Source organism: Zootoca vivipara, chromosome 1 (assembly GCF_965207765.1).
Source record: "Zootoca vivipara chromosome 1, rZooViv2.hap1.1, whole genome shotgun sequence".
NCBI classification, from domain to species: domain Eukaryota; kingdom Metazoa; phylum Chordata; class Lepidosauria; order Squamata; family Lacertidae; genus Zootoca; species Zootoca vivipara.
The window spans coordinates 72,615,923-72,637,620 of NC_142582.1; positions in this window are offsets into that span (position 1 = coordinate 72,615,923).

A 21,698-nucleotide genomic window follows, 5' to 3' on the forward strand; every position below is an offset into this window, starting at 1 on the left:
TATCCCAAACAAACTGTATCCCTAGTCACATACCATCAGTGGTAACACAAGAGTATTTCTTTTTTAAAACAAGAGTAAGTGTCAATTGATAACCCGCACCCAGTACACCACAGGTCTCAGGGACAGAAATAATACCTTCCTGGGGTGTAATGAAAAGAAGAGCTAGAGTTGTCATCAAGCTGTTTGCCAGAAAAACCTGAACCTTACTGGTGGGGGGGGGGGACTAGGAAAGGAATCAATCTTAAAGACAGAACAGCTTTTACCAGGTGTTGTAACTAATTGCCTGGAATAATGATATACTGCCTAGCAAGAAAGTTATGGTAGAATGGCTCAAATTAAAAGCAAGTAATGATGACAAAGGGAACTTAGTTACAATGACTTCAAGGAATTTCCAGGAGTTTCCTACTTGTAAACCTATCCAGAAAGTTGATAAATGGATTCTTTTGAACTTGATTGGTCAGTTGCCAGGAGTTGAAAAATGTATTGAGTTGTACTTCTTCTTTCCAATGTAAACTGCATAAAAAGAGAATGTTAGTTTCATTGCATACCCAGGTACATGGAGCCTGCTTCTCAGTGCAGGGTCCTAGCATGGAATAAGATACAGGACATTGGTGTTGAGTTGAAACATGACACAACTTTGATTGATTGTAGATGGAAGAAGGCTGTGGCCAACCATTGTCCAGTATCAAGCACCCTGACTGTTGGTTGATAAGTAGGTGTGGATCAACCCTGACTAGGGGTGACCCCTTGACATATATCAGGTGCTACAAAGCCACCAAGGCTGCCACTGGGAAGAGTGCAATGGCCCCTCAGCCCCTGTGTGGGCTCCCGAACAGAGACAGCCCCTCCTGGATTCCTTTACCAGGGTACCTGATCAGCTAAGGATACAACCCTGTGCCTTAATCCCCAAAGTTGTGACGTTTGATACGAGGTAGGCAAAAACCTGCAGGAAAAAAAATCCTCTCTGGCTCCAAATATGGCAACTGAATATACTATAGCAAGGTCTACACTGTCCTGCCCACTCAACCACAGGCAGAATGGCTGGGTGCAGAGGAGGGTGGGAGGCACTAGCTGGAAAAACCCCAAGGGAACCCCCAAGGGAAGAAGGTTCAGAGCCAATAGATTGGTGGGATGAGAATGAGTGGTCAGAGGAAAGAGAGGTGGCAGACTGGGAGGAGGAGGTGCCAAAAGCTGAAGAGGCAACAAGGTTTCATGGGCAGGAAGAGCCTGTGGCAGAGAGCAGTCCAGAATCAGAGGCAGAAGAGGAGGCTGCAGAGGAAAGGGGCCAAGAGGCAGAGCACCCCCCCCCCCCGGGAGTGTAAAAACAATGGGCTGAATGTGTCACATAAAAGACAGGAGTGGGGAGGGAGAACATGCACAAACAGATGTCCCCTTCAGCCAGGGAAATCTTTCCACTGTGAGCAGCCCCCTGCCTGAAAAGGGTGAACTCTCAATGTGTGGACTGAGCTGACAGACAGCTGGCATGAGCCACACCACTAAGGCTCCAATCTAAGAAACAGTAGGTGGAGAAGCAGTAAGTGGACAGAAACATGCACACGCACACATGCCCACACACCACATTCTCTTGTAGGACACCACTTGTTTAATTCATTCTCAGTGCAGCTTCCTTTTCTGTAACCTGATGTGTAAGAAGCCCAAGCAGTCAGTAAGCCTCTAACAAAGATAATCTGCTCTTTGACATCCCAGTTGCTACCCTAAATGCATTTACTCATGATTATGTTTCATAGATTTCAGTGGGATTAATTCATTCATAAATGCAGGGCCTGAATCCTTTTAAAAATTAAAGGCAGGCTGGTGCCCAATTGATGTATTCTGCAGTGGCTTGGGAGAAACAGTAATGAAGCGCTGGGGAAATGTTTGAATGCATATTATTTGTTTCTGCAGTTGTAAGATTTGGTGGGAATAAACGGGAGAGTCTCTGTTAATATAAATACCTGTAAAAGAGTTTCTTCTATGTCATGACACACGATGATGCATAAATTGTTTTTAGCAGCAGCATCATATAGTTGGGACCCTTATTAACAAAATGCCATTTTTGTGAGGGCAGGATTTTCCTAACTGGCTGAATGTTGCAGTAAGAGGTACTGTCAACTTTCTGTGCTTCTGTCCCACGATTGGGATAATAAGTGAGGAGAATGCCTTCTCTGAGTTGGAAAAATTGTTAAAATGCAGCAAAACAGAGGAAACGGATTGGGACTTACTGATCCTACCACACTAAAAGAGGCCACAACACCACCCTTCAAATTATGGACCAAAAGCCCAGGTAAAAAGAAGAGTCATAACCTGGTGTCTAAAAATAGATAAAGACAGCACCGAGCATGACTCCCTAGTGAGAGGGTTCTAGAAGTGGTGTCCACCGCTGAAAAGACCAGGCAGAGAAGATGGCTGCCCAAATAGCTCCCACACTGTGACCATGGCTGGCCCACCAATGAAATGAACTGAAGCACCTGTCTCAGGCAGCAGAAGTGCAAGATCTGGTGCGCCACCTGCCTGTTAAGTATAGTTGTTTCACTGGAAAATAACTCTGTATGTATACCGCTAAAGACATAGCAATGGAAAATTGAATTGAATCTAAGCAGGAGCAGCAGAGTGCTTAACAATCAAACGAAAAACTGAGACTGTTCTCTACTACTCTGACATGAGGTGTTTAACTCAGGTCACATGAAAGAGATGGAATTTCAGCCCTATGCATATGTTAATTTGTGGATATCCATTTTGTGTGACAGGTAGGTAGCCGTGTTGGTCTGAGTCGAAGCAAAATAAAAAAATTCCTTCAGTAGCACCTTAAAGACCAACTAAGTTTTTATTTTGGTATGAGCTTTCGTGTGAAGAAGTGTGCATGCACACGAAAGCTCATACCAAAATAAAAACTTAGTTGGTCTTTAAGGTGCTACTGAAGGAATTTTTTTATTTCATTTTGTGTGAGTTAGTCTTTGTTCTCTCAAGCCACCTGAAGCGTATGGGGTGCTAATGACTCTCTCCAGGAGGAAACAACCTCCAGGCTAATGGAGTCTGTTTGCAGTAGAGGCAGTGCTATGTTTTCAGCTCTGCTTAGAAGAAATTAATATTTCTAAGATGCCCAGCCTGCACTGGGATCAGCACATGATTTTATGCAACTATCTGGATGTAACATTATTGTTGTAAGCCTGATTTGGAGCAAGTTCTGTTAGTAAAGCTTTTGAACCATATATTTGGACTAGGCAGTTTTTTTCCCCAGGAAGAGTCCATTTGCATGCATCCTATTGCTTCCAAATGCACAATATTAATACTCACAGTACAGCCCCACTGCTTCTGCTTCTGCCAGATCAACCCCCCCCCCAATTTCACCATTGGGAGGCATTCCAGTGTGTGGCATTGCCACTTGTCTTCCCCACCCTGGGACGGAGAAGATGAGTGGCAACACTTGTGGAACACTCCAGATCTCACTGAGTTCAGCAACAGGGGGGCTTTCCAACAGCAGCAGCAGTAGTAGTAGCAGCAGCAGCAGCAGCAGCAGCAGCGGTTGTAGTGGGACATGGCATGGCAGTGGGTAACACATTCCTGTTTTGCCTCAGGTGGCAAAACAGAACAGGCTTTCCCTGACTGTGACTGTATAAGTCTGGGGACAGGAACTGTCATTTAAAAATATTTCTGCAAAGCTTAGAAGATGTTAACTACATGCTCTATAACAAACAAACAACACATTTGCTTGTCTGGTGAGAAAGTGATGTTCTGCCTCGTAGCAGTGTTCTGAAGAGGATGAAAAAATATTAGGCAGAGGTCACCAAGTAACAGCCACAAAATTATCTGAGATATTAGAAACAGGGCCTGTGAATGGTGCAGACTTAACGAGCAAGAGCAGATCATTTCCACAGAGAGAAGGTTGAGATGTGATTAGACCCATCTGTAGATAGATTTGCACATGAAAATGTCACCCGATAAGAGCTGGCTCTTTAATTTTATTGACTAATGTATAATAAAATCCAAAGGCTGAATATGATAATTGGAATAATTCCAATCTGAATGGATGGTGCTTCACACTCAAAGTCTTTAAAAATGCAACCCTATGAATTGCTACTCAGAAGTAAATCCCAGTAAAATGAAAACAAATAAACTAAGTTCAATGAAGCTTACTCCCAAGTATGTGGGTGTAGCTTTACAGCCTGAAAAGTGTGCAGTTACAGAAATAATTGAAGGCTGCTTCACACAAGATTAAATTTCTTACCAAGAAGCCACTTTCATTGTTCAGATTTGCATAACTCCTTCAATTTGAGTTAATTCCATGTGAAATTCATCTTGCATGCAGAAACTCATAGAGACTGTGGAAGAAAAATATTATTTTCCCTTGATGATTGCAGCAGTGAGATGGACCCAGAGAGGAAGGGGCATGTGAGAGACTATAAATCAAACCTGGAATACTCCCCCTTATAAAACTCATTCTACAATGAGGTCAGCATTGAAGGCATAAATGTCTAAAGGTGAATTGGCTGATGCTTGGAGAATATTACATTGTAGAGAGTGTGATTATATATTTTCCATCAGTACATCAAAATTGTTTTTGATCAGATTATGTGTATAAGGTAAAGGTAAAGGGGCCCCTGACCATTAGGTCCAGTCGCAGACGACTCTGGGATTGCATTGCTCATCTTGCATTATTGGCCGAGGGAGCCGGCATACAGCTTCCAGGTCATGTGGCCAGCATGACAAAGCCGCTTCTGGTGAACCAGAGCAGTACACTGAAACACCGTTTACCTTCCCGGTTGGAGCGGTACCTATTTATCTACTTGCACTTTGACATGCTTTCGAACTGCTAGGTTGGCAGGAGCTGGGACCGAGCAATGGGAGCTCACCCTGTGGCGGGGATTCGAACCGCCAACCTTCTGATCAGCAAGCCCTAGGCTCTGTGGTTTAACCCACAGTGCCACCCACGCCCCAGATTATGTGTGGCTTTCTTCTATTTTATTACTGTACATTACGACACGTCAAATTGACACAATTGCTCTTTCAGATTATGCACTAGTCTCTCTTGCTATGCAGCTATCTAATGAGGTGAAAGCCTTTGGCTCATGGTATTTATTTATTTATTTTCACTTTTGAATGTTGAATCCTAGGGGCTAAGAATTTTCATCAGTTCAGACATTGAACCTGGGATGTTGTACGAGCAAAGTAATGGCTCCTCCCCCTTCCATGGTTGATATGGAGTGAATTAGACCAACTTTGTCCTGGCAATCCAAAGGGGGGGGGGTGTACCATGAGAGCTGTGCAGACACCTCTCCTCAAAGTTATCAGTCATGAGCTTCAATATTGCCCTTTCTTTCCATGGACTGCTGTATACCGTATATTCCAGCGTACAAGGCGACTGGGCATATAATACGACCCCCCCCCCCAATTTTCTATTTTAAATATAGAGTTAGGCGAGGGGCAGCTCGGTCAATGGGGGACCCGGCGTATAAGACAACCCCCCAATTTTGAGAAGATTTTTGGGGCTTAAAAAGTAGTCTTATACACAGGAATATACAGTATTTGTGTTTTCAATCTGTGCATATAACATTGGGAAGCAGCCTGATCTGTTGGCTGGAGGAGTCACTCTCTATTTTTCCCATTTGACCTGTTATTCGGGACCAAATTAGGTCTGTTAAAAATGTAACTCTATTTACCCCGTTCACTACAGTGAGGAACCTAAAAATGACTACAAGACCCTCAGACCCTCCATAGTGGATTAAGCCCACTGCATTGTAGGTGGATATATCTGGAGGTGGGTTGCGTGGGGCACATTTAAATTTATTTAAAAACAAAGGGAAAGTCTTGACTTAATCATTTGCTGCCCCAATTGGATGCAATTTGTAGGCATGACCATAGATTATGAGAGGATGAAGGACCGCTGCAGTGGTTCTCCTTTAAGGAGAGACTTTACTGTTTAGGGGTGGGTACAATGAGAATCATAGGGGGTTATGAATAAAGAGTGTGGCTACCCAGGAAAGACTTGGTGGGGGATGCCACTCTCAGCAAGAACCCTGTTACCTCCATTAGGAATTCACTGGAGATCTATCTGTTGACTTGCAAAGGGAAATACATACAGTAGATCCTTACGGACTCTCTCTCTTTCTTTCTTTCTTTCACCCACCCACACACACACAGTGTTTTTAATCCCTTCCCCAAGTCATTGTGATAGGAAATCAATTCACTGTGATTAAATGCTAGACCAGTCCATCAAAATAAAAGATCCCACCACCTCTCACCCCTTACCAAGGCCATAACATATCCCAATCATCTAAGTTTTAATCCTTGCAGGGTGGGAGGCAGCAGCTGTGTTTTTTGGGGGGGGGTTGGGGGGAATAGCCAAGACCACAAAATCACTCAGAATCTTAAGAAGTCCCTGGTTCAACTCAAGCTGCCTTATTAATGGCACAATCCAACTTGAAAATGTAAGAACCTTCCATGGATCACCTTCATTTACCTTGTATTTTGGGATTCACACTTAGCAATGTACAACCCCTAGCATTTCGTACTATTTTTGAAAGCGTCCAAAGCCCCAATATCTGCCTTCTGTAGATAACCGATATTCATTTCATTGGCTTTCAGGCTACAGTATCCCAGAAGGATGTAAGACCTTGGTTGTTCTTGTACAAGCTAGACTCCTTGAGCTTATCTTCATTCCCCTCACCAAGGCAGAGAATACAATTGGGTTTAGATATTCATTTTCAAGCTGTTTGTAAATCCATCTGTCATGTTGATTGAGTCACTGAATTATTTGTAACATTCCTGTGGGAAAAAAGATTCCCCCACCCACCCCAAAAAAACCCCAAAGGCTTGATTACTTTGATATCAATATTAGCCCCAAGTAGAGATATACAGAAGAGTGAGGTTTATAATGCAGTTGTTTGCTTTGAGGAGAATTCCACACACGCCGCTGGCAGAGGACTTATAGTGCATGAGAAATAGACCAAGAATGAAAACAAGAACAAGATTATGAGGTTTAGAAAAGCAATCCATAGCTGCACAAAGATAAGTTACTGGTGGAAGACGCCAGCTACGGCTGTACCATGTCGATTCTCGAAAACATGGTGAGCTTGTCGTTGAAAGATTAAGCAGGCTTGAAGCATTTGAAGTTCGGCAAACAGCCACACTGAATTTTTTTTATTTATAAAAGATAAACAACACAGGCAGTAAGGGGCTCCTCAGTGCCTCTGAGTATAAGGTCCAGCCAAGGGCAACAACTTGTAAATATTGCTGTTTCTAGTGAGGGCTCTTGTGAATTCTGAAGGCTGCATTCTTTAACTGGAGGCTGAGTGGGTTTTGCTTTTCATGCAGCTCACGGATTCCTACATATACTTATGCCTCAAAACAAGTAAAGAAATTGAATCGTCTCTGAGGAGCCGAGCCTAGCACCTTGATAAGCACAACAATCAACAGTGCTTTCTACCACTTCGGTGGGGAAGGGGGATGCAAAGGATCAAAACAAAAAATATTGAATAAATATATGTGGAATTACATTGTGCTGAATCCAGTTTTCAAGGTAGCAAGTCACTGACAATTAAACAAGCAGGGCAAATAGATGGGAGGAACTCCTAAAATATGTGTATGGCAACCCATGGCATGGAATTCACTGACAGCATATTCTGTGAGGTGAGTTATTAAGAGATTAAAAAATCCTTCCAATAGCACCTTAGAAACAAACTAAGTTTATCATAGGTATGAGCTTTCATGTGCATGCACACTTCTTCAGATACCAGATATGCAGATTTCATGCATGCGCACGAAAGCTCATACCTATGACAAACTTAGTTGGTCTCTAAGGTGCTACTGGAAGGATTTTTTATTTTTATTTTGATTGCGTCAGACCAACACAGCTACCTACCTGTAACTATTATTAAGAGATTGTTTCTTATCTATGACACAATGTTATTAGCACCACATATTAGGCCGTTAGGCTTGTCCCTGCCATCCGGAGGAGGAAAAAACTTAAACACGTTGCAGAGCTCCCAAAAAATAGACCAGAGGCAATTGTACTTCATCCAGCAGAGCTTCACTGCTACAGAAGGCAAATGAGCACAATGGTCACAAATCCAATACATTCAGGATTAGCACAGTCCATGGTGTGGATGAGAAGATTTGCACCGTTTCATTTCTTTCTTGTTCCATGAGTCACTGTGCCTTATGTTGCACTACTTCAGACACCTAGTTTATCTATGAGATTGCCTAAGATTAATGGATGGAAGTTAATTTTTGAGAATTAATTTCTGGAAATGAATGTCTGAGAATTAATTTCAAGAATTAATGTTCTGCTTTTTATGTTTCTTCATTAATTTGCATTTCTTTTTCTACCTGACCAGTTTGGATGTGAATAATAATAATACTAACAATGCATCCTTACTCAGGTGCAAGTCCCATTGAATTCAGGCAGGTGGCTTACTCCCAGGTAAGTTGGGATAGGATTGCAGCCTAAAGGAATCATGGCGACACTCCTGGATACGACTGGCATCTTAGATTATTCAGAAACATTCCAACTTCTCAGAACATAAAGCTTTCAGCAACAGGATGTTTGAAGACCAGATTCTGTGAGGGAAAGCATCTAAGCAAGCTAAGGATGGGAATCCTGCACTGGAAGTATTTAACAAGATGCAAGAGGCCAGTTGGTGTGTATGTGCACATGCATATGTGGAATTGTGGAAGTGTGAAATTTCAAAAAAAATAGAAGGAGCTTACTGCTTCCTCAAGCAAAAGGTGAGGTCCTGCTAGCTAGGGATGATGGGAATTGTAGTCCAACAACAGTGAGGGACCCAAGTTTGAAAAACACTGCCCAGGTGCTAAAAGCATTTCTTAGTAAGATTTCAAGCTGTGACACTAGAGAAACATTATGGAGGTCTTTTCACTCTGTGGTCTTTTCATTCATTCTGCAGCAATTGTTCTTCAGGTTCTTGATGTTATTTGTTTCTGCAGCATCATCTGACCCACCAGCCATAAGAAAAAAATAAGTCTAATAATTCAGAAAGAATGTTTCTGTGTATTTCTCTCCCTCTCTTTCCCCTGCTCTCTGCCATGTTCATAAGAAGAGGAAAGAGCCTGATCAGTTTTGCGAATTTCTGGGTAGTGATTTTTATAGCCAGTCATTCAAGCTTTTCACTTCAACAGATGTAGTGTCTATTTTTAGTTCAGGCACCTCAGATGAGCTAATTCATCAGATGGACGCTGAAAGCAGGATGAATTGTCGAAATAACAAACAGATGTATTGAACCATGAAAGACAATATTAACGTATTTTAAAGGTGTGGCCAGGAAGTAAGCCTGCCCTGTGTGCTAAATTCCTTGTATTTAGGTGTGTGTGTGTGTGTGTGTGTGTGTGTGTGTGTGTGTGTGTGTGTGTTGTAGTGTCTCTTTGTGTGTATGTGTTATCGTGCCCCGTATTGCACAATTCTCACACACACAAAAATGGAATTTATGTAATCACCATCTCCTTCATATTGTTCATTGCTTGAATAGCGAGCAAGAAAAAAACTGCCCCCAAATGGGTTTTTCAGAAAAAAATGGTCATGAGATCTCATCTAGCCAAAGTGACTCACAAAGACCCGAAATCCATTTTCGCAAAAACTCTTGTATGTCAAAAGGATCATGCTGTATTTTCATATGATTTCTATGTAATTTAATTCAAATTTACTTATTTGCATAGTAAACACAGACCCCACTTTTCAAGAAAGCTTCTCTGCTAAGCAGAGACACAGTTTGGTTAAGTAAATGATATAATACAATATATGATCAAATAATATCATGGCTGTATGCAACAGATTGCTGACTCCCACTGCACTTGCATGGGCAGGAGGCAAGTGGGCTCCATGGTGTTTTTCAATGAAAGGCATGTTCCAGCCATTCTGTATTGTATAGGGAGGCGAAACAAGAATGAAATGTGAATAAAATGTGAGACACCAGTTTCTGAAAAATATTAGGAATGTCAAGACATGTGTGATCTTATATTCAGTACCATGCATGTCCCACACGAACACCTTTTCTACCATACCTCATGAACCTTCCTGGGAAAAGATTTTCTTAGCTGGGGCCAGCCTACAAGTCAGATAAATAAAGGCACAGATCTAATTGCAGTATCTCCTGATACCATACTCTCCAACATTTCTCCAATGAAAATAGGGATATCCCATTCCATAATGATAATTTTACTATTTATACCCCACACATCTTATTGGTTTGCCCCAGCACTCTGGGCAGCTTCCAACACACACACACACACACACACACACAACATAGTAAAACCCTAACATTTAAAAAACATCCCCATACAGGATTGCCTTCCGATGACTTGGGGGTCGGATAACTCCATACCTTCCAACATTTCTCAATTGAAAATAAGGACATCCTAAGGAAAAGGCTGATCGCCAAAGGCTGATTGCCGAAGAATTGATGCTTTTGAATTATGGTGCTGGAGGAGACTCTTGAGAGTCCCATGGACTGCAAGAAGATCAAACCTATCCATTCTGAAGGAAATCAGCCCTGAGTGCTCACTGGAAGGACAGGTCCTGAAGCTGAGGCTCCAATACTTTGGCCACCTCATGAGAAGAGAAGACTCTCTGGAAAAGACCCTGATGTTGGGAAAGATTGAGGGCACAAGGAGAAGGGGATGACAGAGGATGAGATGGTTGGACAGTGTTCTCGAAGCTACAAACATGAGTTTGACCAAACTGTGGGAGGCAGTGCAAGACAGGAGTGCCTGGCGTGCCATGGTCTACAAGGTCACGAAGAGTCGGACACGACTAAACGACTAAACAACAACAACAACAAGGAAAAGTAGGACATGCTGGGATCAAATCAGAAATGGGAACAACTTATCTAATTCAGGGATGCCCTTGGAAAATAGGGACCCTTTTAGGGTCTGCGACACAGCGCAGGCCGAAACAGCCTTCTGCTAGACCATGTTGCTCCAGCCTTCATGGTGTTGGAAGACGTGAGACATCACGTGATGCTTATCACGTGTGTGACATCACACACATGCGACACACACTGGGACACACACACCCCATATTGGGCCCGGCCCAGTGCCAGTGAAGACGAGCATTCATCCAATGCTAATAACACTCCAAATCACCACAACTGTCTTAAAATATACTATTTGGAGGGAAATGAAGGCCATTGGGCTTTGCTGAATCTTTGGTCCCAAACACTAAAGTTTCTGTACTTTCCCATTTGAAATATAAAATGTCTTGCTGATGCTGTGTGACCTGACAGCAGGGGCTCTTTTGCTGAACGTTAGTGACAAATGGCTCCTGCGTGCTGTGTATATTGAAGCATGAAAAGCAGAAGCATTTATTAGCAAATAACTGTTAAAGAAGAGTGATTGATTATGACAGCCACTGAGAGAATGGTAAACAACAGCGTTTTAATGAAGCATGAATTCTTACTGTTGCTTCTCCTGCCTAGCTGCAAATGCTCGTCCTATCCCAATTACACTCAGTACCAGCTTGAATTAAGTTCCTTGGAGAAAGAGCGCCAAGCGGGCCATTTTTGCCACAATGCTCTACTTGTAAATGGTGTCAGATTCTAAAAGCTTACATCTTCCCAGGATAAAACTATTAAAATCACTGTTGACTTGTGGGTTCCCCCCCCCCCATCCTGTTTATATCAGCAAACCACAAAAGCACCACCTTCATTCGTAAGAGCATTGGAGGTGTTGCAGGGGGACATTGTGAAGCATTTCACAATATAGTTCTGTCAATGCACGGTATTTCTTTCCAGGGGAAAAGAGTACCTTGCGCAGGGGAAACAAGTTAATGAGTTCTATATCTTTCTGGTGCATAAATACAACCTCTGAGATTGAACTGGGCACCATCCTGTGCTGAGGTGTGCAGCAGTCTGCCAGTTCCTCTGGTTTACACTAATAAGCCGGCAAGGTAGTTTTTGCAATGACCTGACCTACAAAAAAAGTGTGTTCAATCACCACGACACTCTTAGTTATAGAAATAAACCTCTTGGTTCCTTCCCTTCATCTTAAAAATGTTCCACAGGCAGTGGGGTGGCTATTAAACAGTGCATTCCTTTTCTGAACTGCAGAACTCACAATATGGGTTCTCAGAAACACAGCACACTGTGGCTTGGATCCTGATTCGCTCATCTATGAATGAGTTCCTTCAAGGAGTTCTGATCTAGCAGGAGCTACCACCAACGGAAGAGGGGGAAGTGATTTTCTCCCATTTCCACTTTTTCCTCTGTACTCTTCCCCCCCCCCCACCTCTCACAGTGTTGTGGAAGATTTCCCATCCTCTAGACTAGAGCAATCTTTCAGGGGACAGAAGGGGGCTGCACGGAAAGAAGGAATTTCTGGCCTTCTTCCACCAGTGGCAGCATTTCAGATGCAGAGTTCCTGGGGACATAGGTTCCAAGTCAATGTAATTCTTAACATGGCAGGATTGGCTATTGTGCTAAGTACCATACGCGGGTGGCGCTGTGGGTTAAACCACTGAGTGCAGGGCTTGCCGATCAGAAGGTCGGCAGTTCGAATCCCTGTGACGGGGTGAGCTCCCGTTGCTCGGTCCCAGCTCCTGCCCACCTAGCAGTTCGAAAGCACGTCAAAGTGCAAGTAGATAAATAGGTACCGCTACAGCGGGAAGGTAAACGGCGTTTCCGTGTGCTGCTCTGGTTCGCCAGAAGCGGCTTTGTCATGCTGGCCACATGACCTGGAAGTTGTACATCGGCTCCCTCAGCCAATAACGCAAGATGAGCGCCGCAACCCCAGAGTCGGTCACACCTGGACCTAATGGTCAGGGGTCCCTTTACCTTTACCATACGGCATGGGAAAATGAGGTACAAATTCCAACTCAACTCTGAAGTCTATTGGACAAATTACTGTTTCCCAGCACAACCTACATCACAACATTGCTGAGAAAATATGTGAATTTGAAAATATGTGGAATGCAATTATTCCATTAAACCCACAGGTTACCTGTGGCCCACCATGGTGTGCTTTCAAATAGTTTGTAAGAACAGGCAGTCCAACCTTTTCGACTGCCTTCCATGCAGTAGCCATCTTGAAGAAGTACACCAGAAATCTGGAGTTGTCATACAGCACAGGTTTTAAATTATGTAATCATTTGTGATGCACATCCCACTTCAACACTCGTCACATTAAACGTGCCTATGAGGCATCCTTTTATTGTTCATGTAAATATTTGTTAGTCTTTAGAAGGTACTGAAGGTTTAGAAGTCTCAAAACTAAGACTGCTGCAAAAGTGATAAACATCGACGACAAGATGTCCTTGATGTTTGCTTGTATCAAATGTATGCAATCTATCACTGTACATAATGCCATACTTTCTGTAGCTGAAAGCCAATTTTCATAGCAGATGAAATAGCACGCTTCCATCTTTCAAAGCCTGTCAGAAGTCTGAATCTTTCTCTTTTGAAATCCAGAACACAACAACGCGGGTTCTTCACATGTTTGATTTGCCAGAGGGCAAAGGTCAATTCACATGATTCTGAAATGATGCCGAAAAATGGAGATGTGCTGTTTGTGTGCTTGGTGTGTTGTGTGACAGCTCCAATACATGCCCCAAGTCTTAATTCTTTATATATGTGGATATAATGCTTCTGAGAAATGTAACAAAGGAGGGCATGATACCATATCCTTTCTATTGTTTCATATAATTTTTGCAATAACTGTAGGAGAGTTCATTTGAGTAAAATTGAACATGGGCTTCACAACTCACTTTGGCGGGAGCAACAGCAGACACTTAACTTGTTGATGTGACAGAGGTAGAGGTGGGGAATTTTACTATTCCTGTAGAAGGAGTGGAAAGCGATGCTAGGGATCTAGCTAGCTGCAGTAGAAACCTATACAAACTGTGGAAAACCTGAATGCAATGGCTGTGCAAAAGCAGAGATATCATGAAAGTTGGGAAATGGAAGAGGCAGGGCCGGTCCAAGGAATTTTGGCACTTAAGGTGAACCACAAAATAGTGCCTGTCAGGGAAAAAAGGGGTGAGTGAATATCTACATCAGTAATGAGTGGGGAGGAAAGATTTACATTGGGATCTGCTACCCCTGTGGATCCTGCCAGCTGGGGTGGTCATTTCACCTTGCCTCATGTGTGGGCCAACCCTGAGAGGAGGCAGAGAGAAGTGGAAAGAAAGAAAGAAATGCAGATAATTATCTGTTCTGATAAAAGGATAAAAGGTAGGAGTGGGTTTCTGGAGTTTCACCAGGACCTGAGAGTTTAGGAGTCAGAACTTTCTACCAAGTCCCTCAGAGCAGCAGGGTGTGTATTTCTGGGTGACCAGCCTGTCTCACAGTCTAAGATGCTTACTGCTATCTATGAACATCCAGGAGACAGGCTGTAGCAGGAGATGGAAAACAGACAAGTCTCCATAGGTTGCCTTGAACCCCACCTAGGGTGGTTTTCTTCTGTGCGTAGCCAACAAGGAGGCAGAATATAAATGCTGCGGCTAGTAGCCACAGGCAGCCTTATCCACCACAAATTTGTCTAATCTTTTAAAGCCATCCAAGATGGTGGCCATCGTTGCCCATCCCATAGTTTAACAATGTGCTCTGTGACATACATTTCTATCTTCCTTTTTTACCCAGGAGCTTATAGCTGCATATGTTTTTCTCCCATCCCCTTTTAGTATTTGCAACAGCCCTGTGAGGTAAGCTAGGCTAATTAATATATGTACATGAGCAGCAATTCTTGTTGGGGGGGGGGGAGGGAAGGAGAGATGCAGGGGCCCCAATCCTGATACAGTGTACCAGTGCTGGCATCCCTGCTGGCTTTTACACCTGTTTGTGTGATCCTGTTCAATCAGTTGCTCTGCATGGCTTTGTAACACAGGTTAATGATGAGGCAGAAGACAAGGGCCTTCTTTCCCATGTAATGTCCTTGTTGATATCATCAGCTCTTTTTATCCATAAGGGGTGTGTTTTGTTGTCTACCCTTGAGGACATGTTTCTCTCCCCACCCCACCCCCATCTTACTTCACCAAGTAATTCAATTTGTTGGCTCTTTCTGAGAAGACACTGTTCCACCCTGCATTCACAGAGAGCGCTCGCACAGAATCCCTGCTGTTGCTGCTGCAGCAGCATAAATGGCTGTAAGGCTACATTCCCCGCAGCGAAGGAATGCAGAAAGGAAACAAAGAGGACTGGAATTAACTCTTTCGGTGTGCTTCCTTACTCAGTGCTAGCAATCTCCAATGCTGCCTCAGGGGGAGCTAGGACAGACAAATTAGGGGGAGCAGCCAGAAGTTAAATGAGGCTATCAAATGGTATGCAAAACAACAACAACAACCAACCAGACCACCAGAATTTATAAGAAAAACACAAAACAACATCTTATTTCTGCTTCTTTCACTGGTCTGCTTTGCTCATGTAACATAAAGGATATGGTTCCTGCATTGCAGGGGATTGGACTAAATGACTCTTTGGGGCCCTTCCAGCTCTATAATTTTAGGAGTGACTCTGCTTTTCCAGCAGGGCCAATTCTGCCATGATGCTTTAGAAGATGCCACGACAGGTGGAAGTGGTAGATGAAGTAAAGGAGAGAGAGAAAGAGAACACTGATGTGCGTACCAGTCCCAAATGATTTATGTTGAGCCATTCCCCCCATAACCAGCACATTAGTGAGCAGTAGCTCTGCCTCCTGAAATGGAAAAATACATTTGCAACAGGTCTGCTTTCCCATTTACATGTGGCCAATGAGTTTGAGATGGATTCAAAGGCTTTCTTGGGAACGGGAAGGAGCCAAGATGAGGGAAGTGCTGTGGAAGTGCAAGGAAGCAGCCAGAATACAGGATCCAAGAGGAAGAAAGTAGAAGAGCTGAGCAGCAAGCCTTGTTTGGCAAGTGGGGAAGCAATGGCCATGCAATAATTCAGCAAGGTGTGAAATAACTGCACAGGCTGCAGCTGAAAATGGCAGCTCCGTGTTGATTTTCTCCCTCCCTTTCCTGCAATGCCCCGTTCAGTTTATCCTGAGCCATGGCATCCTTGGAAGGTATGTTTTCTTCCTCTCACATCACATAACTGCTAGTGGGGTGGGAGAGACACACATTTCTGTTAGGGAATCATTCTGTCAGAAACAAGTAGAAAGTTTCTAGAAGGCTCCAGAATTTTTCCTTTATATGAGTGGCACTCTGAACTTAATTAGCATCAGCTGGAAGAAGAAGAAGAAGAAGAAGAAGAAGAAGAAGAAGAAGAAGAAGAAGAAGAAGAAGAAGAAGAAGAAGAAGAAGAAGAAGAAGACCACTCAGCTTCGTTTTTGCATATGCTTGATAGCAGACGTCTGTCGGAAGAGTGTTGTCTGTAAAACCTGCTGAAGGACTGTTCCTGCAATTTACGACGTGTGGGAGATAAGAGAGACTTTTGTTTGAAAGTGTACTGTTAACTGCTGTTTATTTTAGCAGTTGAAAATATCTTTGCTATTGTAATGCTTGTACCCGGACTGGGAATAAAATCTCTCCACCGAGACTTCACAGAGTTTGTGAGTCATCTTTACAACAACTTCGTCCTTGTTCACCACTTCCGTGAGAGAAAGAAGATAAACTCTGCTAAACAGTTTAGAAAGAGGTTTTAGCTAACCACCAGCATCTGTGCAGCGAAAAGGTGTGGACCTCTAATAATTTCAGCATGTGGGGCAAGTTGCACTTGATTTGAGAAGAATGAGGGAAACAGGGGGTCATCATTTTCACCAGCAGCACTGTGTATCTTGTAATATGCAAGATAGTGTAGACTGAGGCCAGATTCACACATTCACACCAACAGTTGTGGACTATGGGAAAAAGTGGGCGGGACAATGGGTGTGATTTCTGCCATTGTCCAGTAAGCTAAATTCCAGCCACGGAAAAGGTTTCTCTACACGCACACTTCCATCCAGGCCGGCAGGAGACATTCTTCCACTTCCAAGGACACATTGCAATCACACACAAATACTTGAGGCCAGCGGAGAACAAGCCAGTGAGAGGTGCTGCCTAGGGAGGGTAGCCTACAGAGAGTTGCAAAGGCAACATAGAAAGATCAATGGGGGGATTGATTTGCCCCTGGGGCTGGAGCGTTCTACCCCAGACCAACTACAATACCCTGGATAATATTACGGCATTTAAAATGGATAGGTGTGGCAGAGTATTTTCTGCAAATGCTTAGAGCAGAGATCTCTCAGTGAGCTACTTTACCAAATTTATATTGTATACTTTGAACTTGTTTTGTAAAGGATGCCTGTGCAAGGAGAAGATGATAATGCCTTTCAGACATTAATGGAGTTTTTTTCTCCAGAGACCATCTGGGTTCTGATACAAAACGTTCTTTCCAGTCTAGCCATTCTTTTCTCCCTCTTGGTTTGCTGACTATATATTAATGGAAGAGGGAATAGAAATTACATTTCTGGATCACTCTGCAGCCGTTTATTGGAGTGCCATAATGAAAGTGCTGCATGGCCAAAAAACAAAAAACAAAACACCAATAGAAAATAAAATGTACCTATGGCAAATTGCGATACATTGTGGAATTCAACTTTTGCTTCTTTTTATTTATTAATGACGAGAAAAACAACATTCTGTCAAATTCTAGCTATGGATATGTGTGGTCCGGCAACTAGTGTTGTTTATGTTTGGTAGCATATAGGGTCTGCTCCAAGACTAATATATTATGTATGGTTTTCCCCAGAGTCTTCAATGGACATCTAGATCAATGGAAGTAATAGAACCACTGTATTCTGCTCTGGTCAGAACTCATCTGGAGTACTGTGTCCAGTTCTGGGCACCACAGTTCAAGAAGGATACTGAAAAGCTGGAATGTGTCCAGAAGAGGGCAATGAAAATGGTCAAAGGCCTGGAAACGATGCCTTATGAGGAACGGCTTAGGGAGCTGGGTATGTTTAGCCTGGAGAAGAGAAGGTTAAGGGGTGATATGATAGCAATGTTCAAATATATAAAAGGATGTCATATAGAGGAGGGAGAAAGGTTGTTTCTGCTGCTCCAGAGAAGCAGACACGGAGCAATGGATTCAAACTACAAGAAATAAGAGTCCACCTAAACATTAGGAAGAACTTCCTGACAGTAAGAGCTGTTCGGCAGTGGAATTTGCTATCAAGAAGTGTGGTGGAGTCTCCTTCTTTGGAGGTCTTTAAGCAGAGGCTTGACAGGCATATGTCAAGAATGCTTTGATGGTGTTTCCTGCTTGGCAGGGGGTTGGACTGAATGGCCCTTGTGGTCTCTTCCAACTCTATGATTCTATGACATTAAATCTGACGTCAAAATTAAAACATTTTATAAATAAAAAGCATCCCTTTACCCTTTCTACTAGCTCATCTCAGTTGTTTTTTTATGTTCAGAGTTGAAGAATCTGAACTATTCAGGTTTGGATGAGTCTAGCAACATTTCTAGTACTGTAAAACTTAAATAATCCCGGTGGCCAGTAATTGCTTGAATGTAAGAAAAGACCTACTGCATCAGATTGAAGGCCTATCTCATCCAGCAGCCTTTTCTCATGGTGACCAAACACCCCCCCCCCGGCAGCGCGATCCCGGTGGGGTGCCATCGTGGCTGCTTCCCTGCCTGCGCTGGGTGCCATGCCCTCGCAGATGGCGTGCCATACCCCCAGGACACGCACAATGCCAGCCCCGCCAGCTCTCCGCCCTCCAGTGCCGGAGCATGAAATTCCACCACTGCCAAAAAGATGCCTATGAGAAGTCCAGAAGCAGAATCTTAGCATAAGGGTGCTCTCCCCATTTGTATTCCCCAGCAACTGATATTCAGAGGCATACCAGCTCTGATATTGGAGACAGCACACTGATATCATGACTAGCCATGGATAGCTTCATTCTCCACATATTTGTCTAATCCCATTTTAAAGCTACCCAAACTGGTGGTCATAATTGCATCTTTTGGTAGTGAACACCATAGTTTAACTGCAATGTGTGAAGAATAACTTTTTTTAAAAAAAATTGTCCTGAATCTTTAAAAATTTAGTTTCATTGCATGACCCTGGGTTCTGGTATTATGAGGGAGAAAAAATATCTCTCTATCCATTTTCTTCACACCATGCCAAATTTATATATCATGTCACCTCTTACATTTTGCCCATGCTGAAAGGCTCCCAATGTTGTAATCTTTCCTTATAGGGAAATTGGTTCAGTCACTTGGTCATCCTGGTGGCCCTTTTCTGCACCTTTTACAGATCTAAAATACCTCTTTAAAGATTGTAACCTATCCTGGGATCTTAGGGCGAAGGGTGAGTGATAAACAACAAAACAAAAACCCTATGCAGTCATACCTCGGTTTACAACCGCCTCGGTTTACAACCACCTTGGTTTACAAACACCACGGACCCATCTGGAACGGATTAATCCACTTTCCGTTACTGAAAGTTCGCTTCAGGTTAAGTACGCTTCAGTTTAAGTACTCCGCGGACCGTCTGGAACGGATTAATCCACTTTCCATTACTTTCAATGGGAAAGTTCGCTTCAGGTTAAGTACACTTCAGGTTAAGTACAGACTTCCGGAACCAATTGTGGTTGTAAACCATACAGTACACAGGCAGTTGCTTGTGAGCAGGTCTTTGAGAGCAGCCATTAGCAAACAAGTAGCCATGTAACTGAGAGGATATTTCACCATAATATCAATTAAAGTATCTCCTGCCCTAACATGTGGCTCAAATGGCTCATGAGGCAACAGTAACAGCAGAATAAAGTGTGGTATCTGAAGAAGTGTGCATGCACATGAGGGCTCATACCAATGACAAACTTAGTTGGTCTCTAAGGTGCTACTGGAAGGAATTCTTTTATTTTGTTTCGACTACGGCAGACCAACACTGCTACCTACCTGTAAGCAGAATAAAGGTCATCAATGTGGCTTTGATGCCATGTGACTTTTTTTAAAAAGGCAACTTCGTTATTTGTGATAACTCTATGATTCATTTATAGGAAGGAATTAAAAATAAAGCATTAGCACACTGCCTTCTTATGAACATTCTTAAAAGCAAAGGATTCCTATGGATTAGTAAGCAACCTAAATATAGCAACCATTTATCTTAGCTGTATCACCATAAATATAGGGGCAAAGACAAGATGCATAACTTTGAACTCACAACGCTTTTCATGCATGCCAGCTTCCAGTCAGTATAATTGTTTAATCCAAAATTTAAAAAGAGACGAGAGAAGAATTTGGGAAAGGAAAATTCAAGTTAAAGAGAGCACACAGGCTGACGTTCCCTTAAAGGAAAGTCTCGTGGCAGTACAAATGCAACACCCCCTGCCCCCGAAACAAACAAAAGGGTTGGAATATGATTACACTATATTTTGAAAGAGACTAATGTTCAATTTTTTTTGAATGTCTGAGAGTTCTATTTCATGAGAAACTTGAGAGCCTTCAGAAATGTAAAAAGCTGAAAGCAGAGGCTTTTCCACCTATGGTGTGCTAAACAAATCCCTGGGCATGCAGGCTTCTGCATCCATTATAGGGTCAAACTAGACTTGATGTTAAATGTTCATGTTGGACCAATGAGGGATTCCAACAGAGCTTGAAAGGAAAGGCATAATAATAATAATAATAATAATAATAATAATAATAATAATAATAATTTATACCCCGCCCATCTGGCTGGGTTCCCCCAGCCTCTCTGGGCAGCTTCCAACAGAAATATTCAAAAACAATAATTTATTAAACATTAAAAGCTTCCCTAAACAGGGCTGCCTTGAGATGCCTTCTAAAGGTCTGGTAATTGTTGTTCTCTTTGACCTCTGGTGGGAGGGTATTCCACAGGGTGGGTGCCACTACCGAGAAGGCCCTCTGCCTGGTTCCCTGTAACTTGGCTTCTCGTAGCAAGGGAACCGCCAGAAGGCCCTCGGCGCTGAACCTCAGTGTCCAGGCAGAACGATGGGGGTGGAGATGCTCTTTCAGGTATAATGGCTATATGATATACCCTGATTTATATGCTATCGATAGTGGGTAGCTGTCCCTTTCCTTGATCACACAATTCAAATAATTTATGTGCCAAGTTTCCTCATTCAATGTTTGATAACAGGTCCAGAATCAGCACTCAGCATGGTGGGGCAATTGCATGCAATGTTGCCTAACGACACATGTCTGCAAACCAATCTTACAGTATCTGTATCAGCAAGTCTTTGACGTTTGATTGTGTAATTACCAGTATATGTGTTGGAAGCCGCCCAGAATTGTTGGGGGCAGAGTATCTATCTATCTATCTATCTATCTATCTATCTATCTATCTATCTATCTAATCTATAAATGTAGAAGGTCCATGTTTGTTAAAGCACAATGTTTTCCAAAACTGCTTACCCGATCATTCTCAAATTTGGCCACAACTTCACATTCCCCTACAGGAGTGTTTCCATACACTTACATTGGATAAAACTCACCTAGGACAGGTAAAAAACCTGGATTTTTGTATTAAAAAATGTGCCCTCCAGTGGACATCTAACTCACACATGACAAAAATACTTTCACAATCCTGCCCACTCCCCATCGACCCCCACCACCCCGACACACAACCCACACCCACCCCGAGACCACACCCACCCCGAGACTAGGCCGATCCCCATCCCAGACTGTCCACGGAATAGGCCACTGTAAAGCCCTCACCCGTACCGGAGATCGCGTCCCCACAAAGGACCAGGCCGACCCTGGGGAGAAGAGACAACCTGTTCTGGGGTCTCTGCCAATCCTCTGGAGCAGATTTGGAGGACAGCATAGGGCACTA